Source organism: Magnolia sinica, chromosome 3 (assembly GCF_029962835.1).
Source record: "Magnolia sinica isolate HGM2019 chromosome 3, MsV1, whole genome shotgun sequence".
In the NCBI taxonomy this organism is placed as follows: domain Eukaryota; kingdom Viridiplantae; phylum Streptophyta; class Magnoliopsida; order Magnoliales; family Magnoliaceae; genus Magnolia; species Magnolia sinica.
In genome coordinates, this window is record NC_080575.1 from 69573205 (window position 1) to 69592408 (window position 19204).

A 19204-nucleotide genomic window follows, 5' to 3' on the forward strand; every position below is an offset into this window, starting at 1 on the left:
ATTTGATTTAGTTATTTTATCTTCTAATTGGATAGGATAGGGCTCTAATTCCAATTATGTTCCTTGAATCAAGTAAGGTAGCATCCGGATAGCTACAAGTGGATCCTTAGCACCCTAGTTCCCACCTTTTAATTAATAGTTTAAATAAACATTATTCACATTTACTCTCTTTTATTCCAAATTTAGGTTTAGATCTTATTCTAGTTCTAGTTCTAGTTATTTTAAAATACGTACAAGTTTAGTCCCTATGGATTTGACCTCGGTCTCATCTTGTTATTACTACATTAGGACCCCACACTTGGGGTTGTGAACAAGTTTTCGGTGCCGTTGCAGGGGACTATGACTACGTTTTTCTGAGATTAATTGGTATTAGAATTAGGTTAAGATTATGGTTAATTTTTCAGCTATACTTTTAGTTAGGATTTTTCTAAAATTATTTTTAGAAACTAACATTGTTTTCTATTTTGTAGGATCCTAACGAAGCAACCCTAATCGGTTAACTTCTCTCCATCTCTCTCTTATCTTTTCTAAATTTCCTATTTGCCTTATTTAGTTCTCCTTATCTTAGGTTTAGTTTTGTTTAGCTATTTGAGGGCTGCGAGTGTTTCATGCCCAAGTGGGTTCAGGACAACACTCTTCGCCTCTTGAGTGAAGGAGGATTAGTCGAAGGGTTGCCTATCCATCACCGGATTAGACATCACTTGAGATCCTCTGAATTAATTGAAGTTATGGCTACAAATCAACCTGAACATCCAGTTAAGGAAGTTGAAGATGAGAATGAGGTGCATCATGCACCCCCCACCTCGTACTCTATGAGATTATTTACAACTAGCGGGTGTGAGTACACCTTCTTGCATGATATTCCCATTGAATGCAGGAACTATGGATGTTAAACTAGGAATGATACAACTACTTCCCAAATTCCATGGACTATAATATGAAAGTCCATACTTGCACATCAACAAGTTTGATGACATAGTCGCCACTTTACACTTTCTAAATGTATTTGAAGATATAGTGAGACTAAAATTATTTCCCTTCTCATTGAAGGAGAAGGCTAAGACATGGTTGTAGTCCTTAAAGCCACAATCTATCGGCACATGGGCCGAGATGACCAGGGAATTTTTCAAAAAGTTTTTTCTATTTCATAAAACTAACACTTTAAGGAAGGCAATCATGAACTTCGCCCAGAAAGAGGAAGAGACCTTCTTCTAATGGTGGGAAAGGTTCAAGGATCTCATGAATTCATGTCCCCATCATGGATATGAAATATGGTAAATAATAAGATTTTTCTATAATGGATTAACTCCACCAATGCACCAATTTATAGAGATGATGTGTAATGGTGAATTCATGAATAAGGAGGCAAATGATGCGTGGGATTATCATGATCAATTGACAGAATGCGCAATCATAGGACACCTCCCCAAGACCCACCACTTTTAAGCCTACTATTGAGTGTCAAATATTGCATATTTTTCCCTAATTATATCTTGGTTTTAAGAACATGATAATGCTTAATGATATATTTTATACATGTTTGTGTTGCAAGGTGAATCTGAGAGCTTAGATTGAAAAGAATGTTATAAGAATGGATTTGATGCTCAAAAATCACCAAAGTAGGGGGTGGATCTTAGGAGACCAAGATTGAAGATTTCAAGACCTCAAGATCCAAGAAAAATAAGTACAAAGGATGAAGAAAGATTGAAGAAGAGTACATAGTCTAGAGTAGAAAAGAGGCTAGTTTGCTCCGACCTAAGCCAACCAACTTTAGTCTGACCGAAATCACATAAAACAGTCTAGTAAGAAATTGTGATTTTCATAATTAATTTGGCTCGACCTTTGGCTCGACTCAGTCTAACCGAAACCAACTTCAGCTCGATCTTCGGCTCGACTCGGTTCGACCTGAATTTAATAGATTTTCTGCACAGAATTTTCAACTGTAATTAGGTTCGACCGAAGGTGACTTCAGTCTGACTGAAGTGTAATGCAGGGTTATGTAGAGTGCGTAAATTTAAGTCGGTTTGCAGAAATTCCAAAGTAGTACGTAAGATGGCGATTCACAATTATAAATAGGAGTCCCTCGGACGTTCCTAAGGATCATCGAGGGTTTAAGGAGTGGAGCAAAAGGGTGGAGAGCTGCCGCCGAGAGTTTTTCTTCTTCTTCCTTAGTTTGTTTTATGTTTTGTTTAAGAGATTTTGTTTTAATCATGTCTGTGGTTAACTAAACCTCTTAGCTAGGGCTAAGAGGTGAAGCTTGCAGCGTGATTGGGATGTTTACTTTACTTTGATTCTTATTTATGTTGAACTTCATTGATTTCTAGTTGATTTTAAGGAATATTTTTACTTTTCTATGGTTTGTTGTTGTCATGCCCCAAATTCAGGGACGAACAGCTTCTGTGATGCCCCAAATCCGACACTTGACTTCCATACACCCAGTCTTGAGTTCGGAGCATCACAAGGAAGATTTTTGATTGATTTTTTTTAAAAAAAATAATAATACCTAAGTATGATGATTCGTAATCATGATATTAAGCAACAGTCTCGATTATAAATCCCGATGATTACAAGTACAATGTTTTTCCAAAAGGTACACAAAGTCAATATTGCCAAATCATAAAATATATAAAATGCATCGAGAAAGCTATGCCCTCCAAGTTACTCCTGCCCTGAAAAAAAAAGGGAAAGAGGAAGCTTAGGCAAAAAGCCTAGTGAGTACACTCGCATGTGCGTAGTTTACAAACATACAATAACAATAAAAAATCAGAGTACACAAGCTGAAGCATAATGACCAAGTAATGCTACATAAAGCCAAGAGGGCATGATGCAATGCAAAAAATGATATGTAAAAGTATGCCGGTGTATGCAGGCATGCAAATCCTCCTCTAAAAGTCCACATCACAATATAGTTATCATCACTGGGAATCACCGGGGCGTAGTATTCAGAACAAGTTTGAAACTTGTTGAATAGAGGCCTCGCATACCTGCCTTGTTAGTAGGGGGCCTATAGCCATGCCAATACCCACCCAGCATGCCGGTAGCGGACCCATTTCAGGGGCTGGTCAAACCTAACCAAAATTTCTCCAACTCTTTAGCTAGGTGTGGCCGAACCTCTTCTCACCCGACAGCATCGATGGGAGTCAAGCCTACTATGGTATTCGGCACTAGGTGACCCATGACATCCACTTGGTCTTGACGATGAGGCTCAAGGGTACCACTCGAGGTTTAGAGAGTTTCACCTGGGGGTCTGGGACCCAGTATAAGAAACCCAAATTTTCAGTGTCCACAAATACCAACCACGATGCTGCTGTGGTGGTCTCATCAGTATAACCATGGTGTTGCTATGGTGTTCAATCCATCTCATGAGGATGTTATACAAAATGCAATGATAATCTACAAGCACGTTATGCAGTATAATTTCACTGAAGCAATGCTATACATGTAAGCCACATATGCATACAGGGCAACCCTAATGCCAATCGGGCTCCTCTGCCAACCACTTCCGATCTGCAATCCATGCTCATTGTGGAAAGGATATACATGTAATATCAGGATCGGCATAAATATAAATTCTAATGTAGCATCAAGTGAGCTTTAAGGACTTCAACCTAGGGACCGTGCCTGATATATTCGCTTAAGGACTTCAACCCAGGGACTATGCCCAATATATTCTCTTAGGCACTTCAACCCAGGGGCCGGCGGTCTCTTAGACCAGGTAACATCCGCACATACTTCATCATGTGCACACTGCACCAACATCCTCTACCACATACTCCATCATGTGCACCCCACACCAACATCCTCTACCACATGCATATGATCTCCGCATGATCAAACTATACACACCATGCACTCCTCATCCATAATGCATGTACATGTATGCATGTGTGCAGATGCAATATGTGGGATCCCGATCTTTTGCAACATCCCTCGTGTGCACACGTGTCCCAACTCGCGCCGTTGATAGACCATACACTGCACCCTAGTGCACCTAGAAAACTCACCCAAGTGATTTGTTCCGAATGATCTTAAGACCTCTATCATATGGACCACATCATCGTTGTGATCGCAATGGTGAAAACCATGCATCAATCCGATGATCCATTAGTGAGATATGACCCATTGAATGTAAGGCCCAAATTATCTATCCTGTAGCACAAGCAACCTTTATTATGCTAGGCCCATTTAACTTGAGCCCATGAGGGCCTAAAGCCCACTTTTAGAACATGGAAATTACCAATAAATAGAACAATTGCTACATGACAGAATAAGAAGCTAGCAAATATAAGACAAGCACTATAAGACAAAATTAGATTCTCTCCCAAAACCCATCATTAGCTCTCTCCCCATGCCTTAGAAACTAATCATGGCTCATGTCCACCTCATCCTATACATGCATCCAATGCATGTCTTGATTTGTGCTACATCACTTCAAACAACTAATTGTAACACTCCACTTCATCATCCACCAAGCATAACATATAACCCATAACCCTTATCCATCCATTAGCTAATGCATGTCTAGATCTCTTTCACCTCGTCCATCCACTACCCATACCATACACCACCTTCCACCTTACTTTTAGCACCAATAAGATCCCATAAACTTGCCACATCATCTTACCACCTCAACCCCCAATTCCCTATATAAGAGTAGGAGCTCTCTTGCACTTATTCTTTTCCTATACTTAGAAAAATTTTGAGTTTTTTAAAGAGAGTGAGAGAGAGTGGGGCCAAGGTGTGGCCCACCATTGATCAAGATGGAGTGGACCACACATCATCATCCAACCATCTATCCATTGAGGTGAGTCTACGCCCCCCTTCCATCTTCCTCATCCTCCTCTTTCTTCCTCTTTTTATTTTCTTGATATGTGTGGGCCCCACTAGTGTGGAGTTCTTGTGTGCATGTATTTATATTTATGGTAGTTAGTGAAGTGGCCCATGTCAGTACGGTCCACCATGATGAGCATCATATCTACACCATTCATATGCAATCCTTTTTTTAAAAAAATTTCTAGATAGCAAGTTCTAAAAATCATATAAAATCAATCGTGCTAAGATCAGAGTTGAAACTTGGGAATGATATGAATCACAATATGATCTAACTCTGGGCCAAATTTCGTATCCATCCAACAGTCCAATCATCCATAACATCAAGTTTACTTGGCTGCTGTCCAGCAGCACATGCGAGATTTTGATTTGCCAATAAAGGACCCATTTTAATTCCTTTAATGAATGTATTAAAAACATATATTCCATTGGATTCATAAAAAATTGAACCAGATTTCCAACAGTATATAATAAGTCTTAATCGAAGTTCGGACGGCTGAGATCTTGGCGTTATATGAAAGATGTATTTGGGAGCTTGTTATGACCATTCTTATGTGGGCCCTATCCATGATTTCAATGGTCAGATGTAATTGATATTTATTCTTAACTTACTTGCGATAGTAAATAATCATATGTATGGTCCCTATGATCAGATTCTTTCATGGTAAAATTTTAAAAATTCTGAATCGACTGAAACTTTCGTAAGGATAAATCTTAAATTGTTTTGTATGGTCCAGATGGATCCAAGGTTGTGTATGGTTGGAAACCTATATACAGCCTAAATGATGTATTACTAAACCATCCATTGGATCGAATTTTCCAACGGAGAATCTAATCGTAGAGCTTTGATCAATATATTTCATGTGATACTAGATGTGTATGTTGGATATATGTTGCATGTAACATTCATCCTCTTATTCACCCACATGAGTGTGAGATCACTTGTGATTTATGCATTTTATTAGTTCATTCAATATGGAAACCCATGTATATTTTTGTGTGTCCCTTATCTATGGTTTGCTAGCATGTGGGCCCCACTTGCCATTGGATTGATTTCATTTCCTTTGCACTTTCTGTTTGCTTAAATTTTCTAAGTACCGAACTCTATTGCATGTAGGCCTCTTTGACACCTTGTAGTGGGCCCCACACTTTGTAGTTATGGGTCCCACTTTGGGGGATATTTAATCCTTATATAAGTGAGCTGGGATGTCCCACCTTTTTGTCAGGAATGATCCCTAAGTGTTTGGAAATTGGACCCTAAGTTGTGATAGACCTGATTTCTGAAAACTATCTGATTATTTCTGTTTTGTACCAACTTTGGGCCTCTGTAGTGGACCACATGTTGGAGGTTTTAGTAGGCCACCACTTGGAACCTCTAACATACACTAATGAATAGATAAATAATATTTTAATTGGGCCAAATCAGACCTCACATGATCAGGAAGTGGATCCCAAAATGGGGTCAGGTATGGTTGTGCAGAAAATTAAAGTGCCTATGTTTGGCCTTATACCAAATATTTCGTGTGCACAACTAGTTGGTCCCAGATTATTGTTTTTGAAGTATATATATATAGTAAAAACAAGGGCCCCTAATAGGACACTGAAAGGTGGTCACCTGTGATCATGGGACGTACTCAAGATTAGGCCAAAACTAATTCTGCACTATGTTTCCTGCACTGTTTCTCCATGTACCCATGTTTGGGACATCACCGTAAATTGTATACACCAAACCAATGAGGCCTACCTTATAATTTGTAAAGGCCATACATAGAGCTACTAGGTGCTTATTTTATTTCACCATATGTAGGCCCCACGTGATCTTGTAATTGACTATAAAATGGCCTAGAACCACCCTTGTGCCAAAAAACTGTTTGATATAAAATTTATGTGGGGCCACATCGGTGGGGTCCACCACCTTCCCAAAGAATTTAATGCAGCATCTAAACTCTGAAAAATAACACTCAGGTGTTGTTGGGCTAAAAACCTTATGTGGACCATCTAGTATGGGCTGTCTTGTATGGGCCTTACCTTTCATGTAATGAGGTCCACCTGGCATGTTTTGTAAATGGGTATTGTATAAGTTGTAAAATATTTAGTGGACAGATCTTGCTGTCCAAATGTTCTCTTAAGACATAGGTGGCCCTAGGTACATTTAAATGATGCAACCCTTAGGCCCAAGTAGGCCTAACACTAGGAGAAATCGTTGGGGAATGAGAAACCCACAAAGGTAACCTTCCTTGAGCCCATTGGGCAGCCCATTGCCCACTGGGCAGCGTGTCTTGTATACTACCTCTAATCAAGTAGACCACACTTAGAGAGGCCTATTTTACAATACATAAACTGGATAATTGAGCTTTTTCTTGGTTTATTATGTATGTGGCTAGTAGGCCCAATATGATATATGACATGAAAGATGTTAGCATGTTATCCTTTGGGTTTGAGATTGTGCATTGTTTCTAGTTGGTGGAATATGTGGAACCCACTTAATTGTGGAATTAGATTCACACCATTGAAAGCATTGTTGATGGACATTTATGCCCTTGGGTTGGCCTATTGGTTCACCAAGTGGGACTTACACTTGACCTATATGACCCCATGCCTTGCATGTAGTTCAAGTCCAGTGTGAAAGTCGCACTAGGTAGGACGCACCAAGTGATGTGTGAGATGATGATAGATGTATGGTAACATGATAATGATGATTATGAGCTGTTGGTTGAAATGATAGATATGATTTAATAGATGGTGAATTATAGCATATGCATTTGATGATGGATAAGTAATTATTTATAACACTTATGACATTGTTTACGTTAATCATGAAGTGAAAATGATCCTCATGGTAATGATGATGATATTACACACACACACACATGACGACAAAACATGCTAGTTGACCACCATGCTTGATATCTAAAGTGGTGTATATGAGGCCCTTGTGTGAGGCCCAATGCGATGTATATGAGGCTCATGAGTGAGGCCCAATGTGATGTATATGAGGCCCTTGTGTGAGGTATGAGGCCCTTGTGTGAGGCCCAATGTGATGTATATGAGGCCCTTGTGTGAGGCCCAAAGTGATGTATATGAGGCCCATGAGGGAGGCCCAAGTGATGTATATGAGGCCCTTATGTGAGGCCCAAGGTGATGTATATGAGGCCCAATTGTGATGTGTGATTCCACCATGATGTATGTAAAGATGTTTATGATGCCCATTCGTCTTCCTAGTTGGTATTAAAATGGGCGATACCTTGGGAGCGATGATGGTTAAATGTCCACATTGTAAGGGCAATGGTGTTTAAATATCCGCATTGCAACCCTCCCTAAGGCCCATTGTTAGGCCGATTCTCATCTCCTCTTAGTGGGCTAACCCAAATCATTGGGCCCTCATAATTATTAGGCACATTCTTGATATAATTAGGCTGTCTAGGCCCATCCTTGATATGAGGAGAGTATATCATTACCATGATTCATGCCCATATGCATCATTTACATGCTTGATATGAGATGTGGTTGACCATTGCATATGCCATTGGGCAGGTTGTGGCACACGGTATGCACAGGATTGATGCATGATTGGATTGAGTGACTCATACATCTTCCATTGTGTGATTATAATTACTGTACGCCCTTGCGACATCAGGGCTGTAGCCTCTGCAGATATAGCGTAGAGGGCAGGATTGGACACCAAAAATTCTTTTTAATCATGGGGGCGCGAAGGATGTCTCAGGGTGAAAGTCCCCAAACCCTTATGGTACCATAAAGGATGCTCCAATGCCTATACCGAGTGGATGTATGAACGCATGAGGGCTGAATACCAGGAGGCTGTGTTTCCCACTATGTCGTGGTCGGTTGAAAGAGGGTGTGGCCTTACGCACCTGAGGGTAGGGGGCAATTACTAGGCTGAGTATGACTAACTTGTAAATGGATCTGTTATCAATGTGTCAGATAGATATTGACTGACTATTGGCCAGGCGGATAGTGAGGTCTCTTCTGCTTACACTGTTGTGCATCAAGTGTATGGCGACAATGTAGTGTATAGTGTATTAGACCCTGATGATTATTCAGAGAGAGAACTGTACTGATATATGATGCTTCAGAGATGAGCTAGATTGATATGTGGATTGGTAAGCTTGAGCTGCATCTTGCATATGACATTGGCTATATAGGCCTTACATCGCATCGTATGTCCTTGGTGTGGCTGATAGCATTCATGACTTGCATCACATGGCATGGGTGTGGCCAATAGCATTCATGCCTTGAATCGCATATCCTTGGTACGATAGATAGTATTCATGCCTTGCATCGCATAGCCTTAGTACGGTAGATAGTATTCATGCCTTGCATCGCATAGCCTTGTTATGGTTGATAGCATTGTACTAGTCCCCGGTGATGATCTCAAAGATGTTCGGTACTAGTATTTGACACCCCATCACTATTATACACGTGGGTGGGCACATGTGGGCGGACGCTGATGTGGGTGGGGCTTAAGGGCCTGGACGAGCTACCAGTGGTTGGCAGGCTACTATGCAAGGGTTGCCTACTCAGCATTCGACTCATTTATTTATTCATCCACTATCCACTTGGGCTGGTGGTGCTCAACCAAGTTATTATGTGTACCTTCGCAATGGCCAGGATTTCGGTTGGGGCACATGACCAACTTGAGACCAGGAATTTACAACATTAAGTCTAACTATCCAAATTTAGGTATGGGACTTCTTTGGATAAAAGTCCCTTGTGATGAACCCCACAGCTTGCGATACCATGGACTATCATCCCGACTACACACTCCAGCTCTGCCATTGCCCTTCCGTCGTATGCCATATAGTAGAAAATTAAATTTGATTATCATGTTCATGATGATTGTCTATTTCAATGATTCATGGTCACTTTTTGAGTGACATGTCCATTATTGATGTCATGTTCATGATAAACTGTGTAGTTATACGACATGCTTAATTGATAACTTGCTCACATATGATAACATGCCTATGGTTGTTTTAGATGTCTTTATGGGAGTGCTCTGATAAGACGCATTTTACTCTCGGCATGCAGTAAACTCACGAGCTGTGGTTTGCTCATACGTATGACTACCTTTTCAGGATGCATACAAGAGTTGTTGGAGTTTACTATTGTTTCCTTCGTTACTGTTGAGCTGGTGCAACATATTATGTGTGACATGTCAAACAGGTTCATCTCTTCGATATGCGTTGATACCATGTACAAAATGTGTAATCGCCTAAACAGATTAACTGTTAAAAAAATCACACTGAAAATCCTCCTTATAGGATCCCAGGATCAGAATCTACCATATGGGTGTTGAGAGCCGAGAATGGAATACCACTAAGGCTGCCAACATCGGATTTAGCGATCGAGAATTTTATGAGCCGGGTTTATGTGTTTAGGGCGTGACACAATATGCACAAATATCATCAGACCAGTCAAAAATTATCATGGTACCAAAATGGCAAAACAATGGTATAATATGCACTCTCCCTCATGATCATGGGGCTATGCGAGTGTCCACACTTCCACACCACAAGTGTGCACCAACCACACAATAGCACAACTAGGATCAATCCATCACTTAGCGCTAATCTCATGGCCAAAATCTCATACAGTGTTACCACAACAGACTGTATACCAAACATGTGCAATGAATACACATACCATAACATGTATCAAATCCACATATAAAGATCCAAGCATTTGAACATAAGCTAGCATCATAACATATAATCATTACATCAAACTACATGTATAATATCACACAATCACCGTACATATGTCATCACCACATTCATAATTCAATTGCAATCCAACATCTCAACAAGTCTAGCTATCATCCCAGGCAGACTAAGGCCCAGTTCATTGCCACACTTGAATGGGTCGGTTAGTGAGTCGCTTCATCCTAACCTTCTAGCTTATTGGGTGGTCCATTTGATTACCACAAACAGATCGTTCGAGGACTCAATCATAACTCATTCACAGGGCCCAAATGGGACTTGCATATATACATCATAAGGAATCTCATGCACTTACCAAAAAGTCTAAACATAGGCCCAATATGCACTTCTCATGGAGTCTCACATTCTTAGTAAACGGAAGTAACCTATGGGCTCGATAGGTTTACCACTAATGGGCCCACAAGGCATTCACTCAAGGTAGGCTTTAAGGCTAATAGGCCTACCACTCTAATGCCATTGTGAACTTATTAGTGGAGTCCAGAAATCAAGCCCAATACTATTAACGAGATGGGTCAAACAATCAATCTGACACACATCCTAAGTTCACATACCCAAGAGGTTACACCATCACCATACCTCACATGTCTAAGTAACCACACAATTCTCATATGCCCACATGGTCTTATGGCCACTCCATTATCAGAAGTCTGTATGGTTGAGAGGCCACACAAATGTCACTCTACTTGTCATAATAAAGGACTTAAGGTTAGATGGTTATGCACTTTCATTACATCATAGCTCACATAATGGGGCAACCGCTTTACTAAACTTTTACATGGTCAGGCAACCAGTACCACAATTTCACAAAGATTAGTATCTATACAATTAATATCATGATCTAGTGTTCACATTTAAAAATATCTAAACATAATTGAACAATCATAATCCCACACACGAATACAAGGTTACACTAATTATGCTAAGTCTTTGGCAACATCCGCCTCACATTCACACAGTTATTAATCGTGGTTTGATGTCACATGATGAATGGACCAATGGCTACATTTAATCATATCACATATAGTTTAGTGGTCCTTACTTCCACTTTACTAATGAGTTGAATGTAGGGATCATATTCGTGTCGCATAATACCGCGTTGAGGACCACTTTATTATTAAGTTGTATAATCCAACATATATCATAATTCTCATTACTAAGAAAATCTGCACGTATAACCCGATTGTTCATGGTTTAGGTGACCATGATTATGCCCATAAGCACGTGGTCATATCATTGGGTGGCCACCAATACCACCTGATTTCATGTAGTCGGTTGGCCTTGTGTGCTTTTCACATTCATATAGTTAGATGACTACACATACTCCACCATTGCCTATGATTAGGTGGCCATACATACATCAAATACCCACATGATTAATGGGCCAAATAGGTATATCACACCCTCACACCATTAGAGTCTACATATTTGTTATAATTGAACATGTTTAAGGGTTTAAACACAAGTCACATAATCCTATGGTTGGGCCACACATTCATAAATCTACTTAGATAAGTAGTTACACAATTGCCCCAATTTCATACAGTTTAGTTAGTTATAAAAATCAGAAACCCACATGGTGTGGTGATCCACGTGATCCTACCAATTGATAGGCTAAATGTGGAATAACCATTATAATGAGTACCACGAAAATGGTTTAGATAGCAGTAAATATACAGGCAGCCCAACACACTAAAATGATATAACAAAATAGATGAATGATTGGTAAAACATGTACATTAGGTGGCCCATGATCAGTCAAAAAGGATAGATGGGTAGATTTCTCACAACATTATTGCAGCTCTAGGAAGTCTTTAATGGTGGACAAGTGATCAATATTGCTCACATGGCATGAGATTTGGATCTGACTAATCTACGATAACATACCCTAATATAATAAGGAAAAATTGGTGAATGACATGAATCTATGTCGTACAACAAGGTGGAGCCCATGGGGACTTTTCGTGAGGTTGAATTGTGTGTGAACCACTTGAGACTTAGGTCTGCTTTGATTTTAGTCCAGATCTTAAAATGATATGAGGAAGTGGATGGTTCGCATGGATTAAATAGATACACCATGGTGGTCTTAACTTCGATTCAATGGTTAGGCATTCATTCTCACAACCTTATATTGTGTGGTCCATTGTATGTCAGATTGACTGATCTTTGGGACAATGGCTTAAAGGAATCCAGTACATGGGCTGGATGGGTTGAATATCTAATACATCATTAGGATGATCCATAACAAAATTTTTGTGAAGAGAGTTCAATTTGCATTATTTCAAAATGTACGGCTGTCTAATCATTGGATGGGTTTGATTTTTTATTACATACCATCGAAAGGGTTGATAAAATAGATAAATGGTGAGGATCTTAAATATACATCATGGCATGGCCATGGTGAATGAAGTGGCATAACACCCACATCAAGTGGGCCATACCACACACAAGTTGAGAGGATTACCCTCCATTAAAACATTCATAATTATTTGTTGGACCCCCAGAGATGTGGTTCATGAATCTAGCCCATCCATTATGTGTGTCCCACTTGGTTGAGGGGTTAGACCAAATTTCAGATGCATCAAAATTTTAGGTGGGCCCCATCAAGTGCTTTTATATGTTATAGTCACGTCTTCACATGATTTTAGATGGTGTAGGCCACTTGAGTTCCGTGTACGGGTGATTTTTGGGGTATCCCATTTTTTAAATGGGACCCATTAAATGCACGGTGTAAATGTTTGACATACATCATGGTGAGGCCTATGGTACGGCCCACCATCCCTGCCTATCTTACAAGTAGTAGGATGTTGCTTACTGCAGTGTCCTCTGGATGCTACAGCAAGTGCCGTCCAACCCTAGGTGGGGCCCACATTAGGATGACTTAGCCCATTTGCTGTGTTCTCCAACTTTTTAAAAATGATTTTTAGTAGTATGGCAGATTCGGATTGGCTTCATGTTTCATCTCAATGCCTAAAATGATCTGGGAAATCAGATGGATGGTGTGGATTAGATAGATACGTCATTAGGGGGGGTTTATGGTCCCACAATCCCTGCCCCTTTATAAGCCACTGGGACACTGCTTGCTGCAACGCCCACTCTATGTATTATATATATATATATATATATATATATATATATATATATAAATATATATGTATTATATATATATATATATATATATATATATATATATAAGTGTCTGTGCACGTGTGTGCATGGGTGGGTGTGTGTGTGGTCAACCCAATGGGCTACACATGGATTGTTTGGATGTCATACAAACGTTACAATGGGCCCACGATCGAGCCATGGTTAATGAGTCCCTATTTCATCATCATTATCATCACATCATCACCACAATTAATCATCTAAATAATCAAGAAAGAAAACAAACCATAAGAGTGGAAGGGGTGTACTCACCTTGATGGACTAGAAGGATGGTTGAGATGGATGGAAGGGATGGGATTGATGGCCCACTAAGATCACCTCTCTCTCTCTCTCTCTCTCTCTCTCCTCATTGTAGAAAAATGGTGAAAATGTTAAGGGATGGAGGAGTATTTGTAGAGAAATGGATAAAAATGTGATTAGGTTAGGTTAATGTGATTATGGTTAGCTTAGTCTAGGATTATGAAAATTTGTGCATGATTAGGACTTAATGGTGTATTAAAGGGACATGGGGTCTTATGGTGTGATGAGGTCATGTATAGGATATGGTATGAAGAATAATTGATTTTGGGGTACACATGAAGAGGGGTGGTATGGGTGAGTGACATCACACACATGGGTAGAGATTCTCTCACCCATGTGTGGCATGGTGCGTATGTGCATGGCATGTGTTGTGCATATTTGTTGAATGGAATATATGGCGCCATGTGCACATAATATACCAACGATTCTTCATGGCGCATCTCACTAACGGAGCATCGTACGGATGCACGGGCAGTACCTCTGCGATCATGCTGATGGGGTGGTCGATATGAAATAGGTTTCGAGGCCTTGGGGTTCCGGTCAGTCGGGTGTGCACTATGCACGACTAGTTCAGGTCTTGCCAAGGGCATCGATCATCGTGCACATAGGCATGAAAAATGTACGGAATGGATGGGATCTTACAATTGTGACTCAAATTATAATATACATTGCGATAGCTTTCTATATCTTATTTTCCCATTTGAGATTGTGGGATTGGTAAACTCTATTATTCACCATCTTCTCCTAGGCATGGTTGGGTGATGGAATCCCTTCCAAATCTTCACAATTCTCATCTATTAAGGCTAATTCAATGAAAAGTTTAGAGATTTAATCATCTCTTCTTCCAACTAGATAAGATAGGACTCTGACTCAGTTGCATGTTTTGAATCAAGTAAGGTAGCATCTTGATAGCTACAAGTGGATCCTTAGCACCCTAGTTCACCCCTTTCAATTAATAGTTTAAACATTATTCACAATTACTCCCTTCAATCCAAAATTGAGATTTATATATTCTTCTAGTTATAGTTATAGTTCTTTTTAGAATATGTATAAGTTTAGTCCCTGTGGATTCAATCTCGGTCTCATCGAGATTATTACTACATTGTGAACCTACACTTGGGGTTGTGAACAAGTGTAACATCCCGAATTTTCACAGCCAGAGTTTATACTCATGCACAAGAAAACTGGGTATTAATAATGTATGAACTGGATACTTTAAAATCACACCCTATTTTATTTTTTTCATTTAGATCACATCCAGATACATTTATGGAGGTAACCCTTCATAAGAATAAAATTGACTGTATTGATTATTTCATTAGAGTAACAGATTTCAGTAAATAATCAAATGCCTTCTCCATAGAAGCCTATTACATTATCGAATTCGCAACGAAAGTATAATAGTAAATCATAAAACTATCTTTTTATTCATTTAACATAATTTCCATGGGGAGATTGTCCTCTACGTCTTCATTCTATATGTCACTTGCATCACGTGTATGGTTGGAGATGGTCAATACCCAACTCATAGTGATAGTTATCCTTTAATATTAACATTAACATAAGAGATTCATAAAAGTAATGTGAAGGTTCTGATACGTCCCGTACTCCACTACTATGAAGGGTATCATCATGCGTAAACAACCTACATGAGATGCATGCCTAGCAAAGTATGTACGGCTCATCATACATAGTGATCATCAAAATGTAGAATACGATTCATAAAAAATTCGACTCGACCTGCATCCTATAACTATGAATATTCTCCAGCATGACCAACCCTACCGTGGATTTACGTGTTCACCTCAAGGTGCACAACACTTGAGTAGGATAAATTAGGTGACACAATTTGTTCATGGAGTGACTATTTGCACCATCCAATCCTGGAAGTGATGTGACAATGCATTTGTGAATTACGCACATCGATTTATGCATCACTACCCAAAAATTCATGGAATTACGTGATGACCAAGTGGGTCTTTACCTAGAGCACATTACATCCATGATAAAGTATTTTAATCACTAGTTGTAACACTCCGAATTTTTGCCAACCTAGAGTTAGATGTCCTTAGGCCATGGGTCAACCATAACACTCTCAAAGCTCAATCCCAAAGCGTAAAGTTCCTTTTTAACCCTTTTCCTTCGAGATCTCATCCTTCACCATCCTATTCTTCAAATTTTTCTAAGCACATTTATAATACACACCAATCCTAGGGTATAAATGATGAAGAACAATACTGAAACTAAAACTTACCATAAATAGTAACTAAATGAATTAAATGAGTTTTTGACCCTTAACCTTTTGGAATATAACAAAATAAATAGGTTAGTCGGATAGATTAGCATCTCCTACCCCAAAATCATATATTACATGTCAAATAAACTCATTTCAGTTTGCAAATTGGACTAAAAAATGCCTCACACGGACTCGTGGGCCCAAACGACTCAATTCGGGAGGACCCAGGGTGGGTCCCACATGTTCCCGACAACCTCATGGGGGAGGACATCGCCCATGGGGCGAGCCCTCACTCATATATCTAGTGACCGGCGAGGGGCTCGCCGATTTGGCGAGGCCTCGTCCATACAGCGGATTGGGCAGCCCATTTTCTGCATTTCTCTATGCATTTTATCCAACTTTGAAAAATCATATCTCCCTCCTTATAGCTCCGATTTAGGTGATTCAAAAATCAGATTGAAGTTAAATGAGTTTAGTTTTATATAAAAATATGTGAAAAATATAATAAAATATTTAATATAGTTTAAAGTAGGGTGTTGTGACAACTATCTGAAAATCACTTGTTGGACAGCTGCTGCTTCTGAAATTTTTAGAATTTTTCTACAACATGAAATCTCATGAAATTTGGTGGATATGGGGAAAACTTGATGATGAACTACTAGAAAAATAATTAAAATAATATAATAACTAGAAGTGTAAAAAATGGGGCATAAAATGGCCCTAGGACCATATTCTGTCATAATTAGGGTAGAATTTGGTTAAGTACTAAACTAAACAATCAGTAGAATTACCTTGAACCACTTTAAATATGAACTACAAGATCTAAAATGAGTAGGACCGCTAATGCTACGTTACCTAGAAATCTAGGATCAATCTCTAAACCCAGATGCTCTTGGGAGCATCATGAAACTTTGTTTCGACCTGGACCGCACGTTGAAAGTCCGATAGCGATAAACTTAGACAATTATGACCGCCTAGTTGGACTTGACAATCACCTCAAAAATTAAGTCCAAATGATGTTCTGAGATGATTTCCTTAAGTCCGGAGTGAAGAGTGTGAGAAAGGTGAATCTATTTAGAAATTAAATATGAATTTAAGAAATCTGAGTCGTGTCGCTTGCGCGCCGATTCTAAGCTTTCTGACCATTAGAATCTGACCCAAATTTACCCTCGGATCAAGAAAGATGACCCACACATGTTAAAGTGCCGGTGGACCTGATCGAGTTTTGGTGACCGTTAAATTGAGATTGGTATGCCACGGCTGATCTATAAATCCGATCGGTACAAAAACTCAGTCTGACCCAGATCCATGGTCAGTGAGCTTAAGTCTGACCGCACGTGAAAAAGGGACCACCAGAAGTGCTTCGTTGGACCGAAATAGACCCGAATTGGTTATAATCTAAGTATACCTTGGCCTTGGGGCTATTTTCATCAATATTATGCCTATATAAAGACCTTAAAACCCTCACTCTCAACTCCATACGATTTTTCTAAACCCTAGCTAAGAGAGAGAGAGAAAGAGAGAGAAAGTGAGAGAGAGTAGGTGCTTCTTCTTGGGATTCATTCCATCGCTCCACGCACTTGTTTACCATGTCCGTATCGCAAATCTGGCATTTTTGACAACGTACTTGTGTAAGAAATCCTAACCCTAACCTGTTTTGGAACCTAGAATAGTCTAAGTGTCGATGTAACTAATCCAGTTCATGCTTTAGGTTATCTATTCACTGTTGACGAAGACTTATCGTCTAAATCGAATCCGTTGCGCCATTTCCAGTCTAAGGTGCGGACTATAAACGTATAGGTTATGGTTTTCAAGGCTTTCAATGTCGGTTAATGATTTATAACTGACGTGGGTGTTATTTCACATGCAAAATGAGTCGTCTGTTTCACTTTACAATCATATATGAACTATGTTGAATATAGTATATTCTATGTATATGTTGAGATGTTTGAATATGTATGGAATTTGAATTTGTGCCTAACATGATTATTTATCGTGGATATATGCTTGTTATATATGTGACAACTCCTTAGCGAAAGGACTTGCCCTAAATCACGTCACAACCAATATACGTTATATATGTTAAAGTGTGTAGCCCAAGTGTTTGTGGAAATGATTAAATGAATATGGAACCCGGATTCATGCATGCCATGATTATCTGCCGTGGGTACATGCGTGTGGTATATGAGGAAACTCCCTAGTGAAAGGATTTGGTCTAATACTTGTGTGATCAACATACGTCATGTATGTTGGCGTATGTAGTCTAAGTGTTTGTAAGAATGTCTAAATGAGCTAGATGTTTTCTAGGAGTACTTTGTATGAGGGCTGCGATGTGAATCTCAGCTACCTTAATTATGTGTATGATTTCCTCCATGTACGTTATACTATGATGATTGTTTCATTATGGAATGAATGTGTGTTAACTCATGTTTCATTGCTTTTCACTACATGCTCATATGATTGTAAGATTTGAATTATTCGTTCATTACTGCTTGACTTTTTCATATGATTACTTGATAAAAATAAATGTGTTTGGGGCTACGGTATAGCCCAGGCAATCGGTAACGATCCCGATTTGGTGATTAACATTGTTTTGCCACACGGGACGTGCCTGACAAATCCGAGCCGTACTTCGGTTGTCGACAGTGGTTAGGCCACATAGAGTGTTTATGCACTTCATGTCGATCAACTTGACGTGCGCTCGTACTAGTCGAGCTCGTCAAGTAACCCGATTAGCCCTATTGTATGTTCACCATGTTTGGACGCTACTGCTTGAACCTAAGGTACCAAACTTACCAGTGCAAATCCCGTTAACCATGGTACCTCGATCTACTAAGACTCATGAGCCGGGCATGGTGGTATGGGACACCATGGTTAAGCTGTCAGCCTACGCTGGGGTGAAGAGTCTCCCCGTAGTGACCAGTGAGCAACCAAA

At 39.6% G+C, this 19204-nt stretch overlaps 1 non-coding gene across 1 annotated transcript; it reads right to left on the bottom strand.

Moving 5' to 3' along the window:
* Positions 1 to 1158: 1158 nt before the first annotated feature.
* On the bottom strand, positions 1159 to 1265 carry LOC131241809 (small nucleolar RNA R71). Its single transcript, XR_009169379.1, has one exon. It is a non-coding gene; the product is annotated as a small nucleolar RNA R71 (small nucleolar RNA).
* Between the last annotated feature and the right edge of the window lie 17939 nt (positions 1266 to 19204).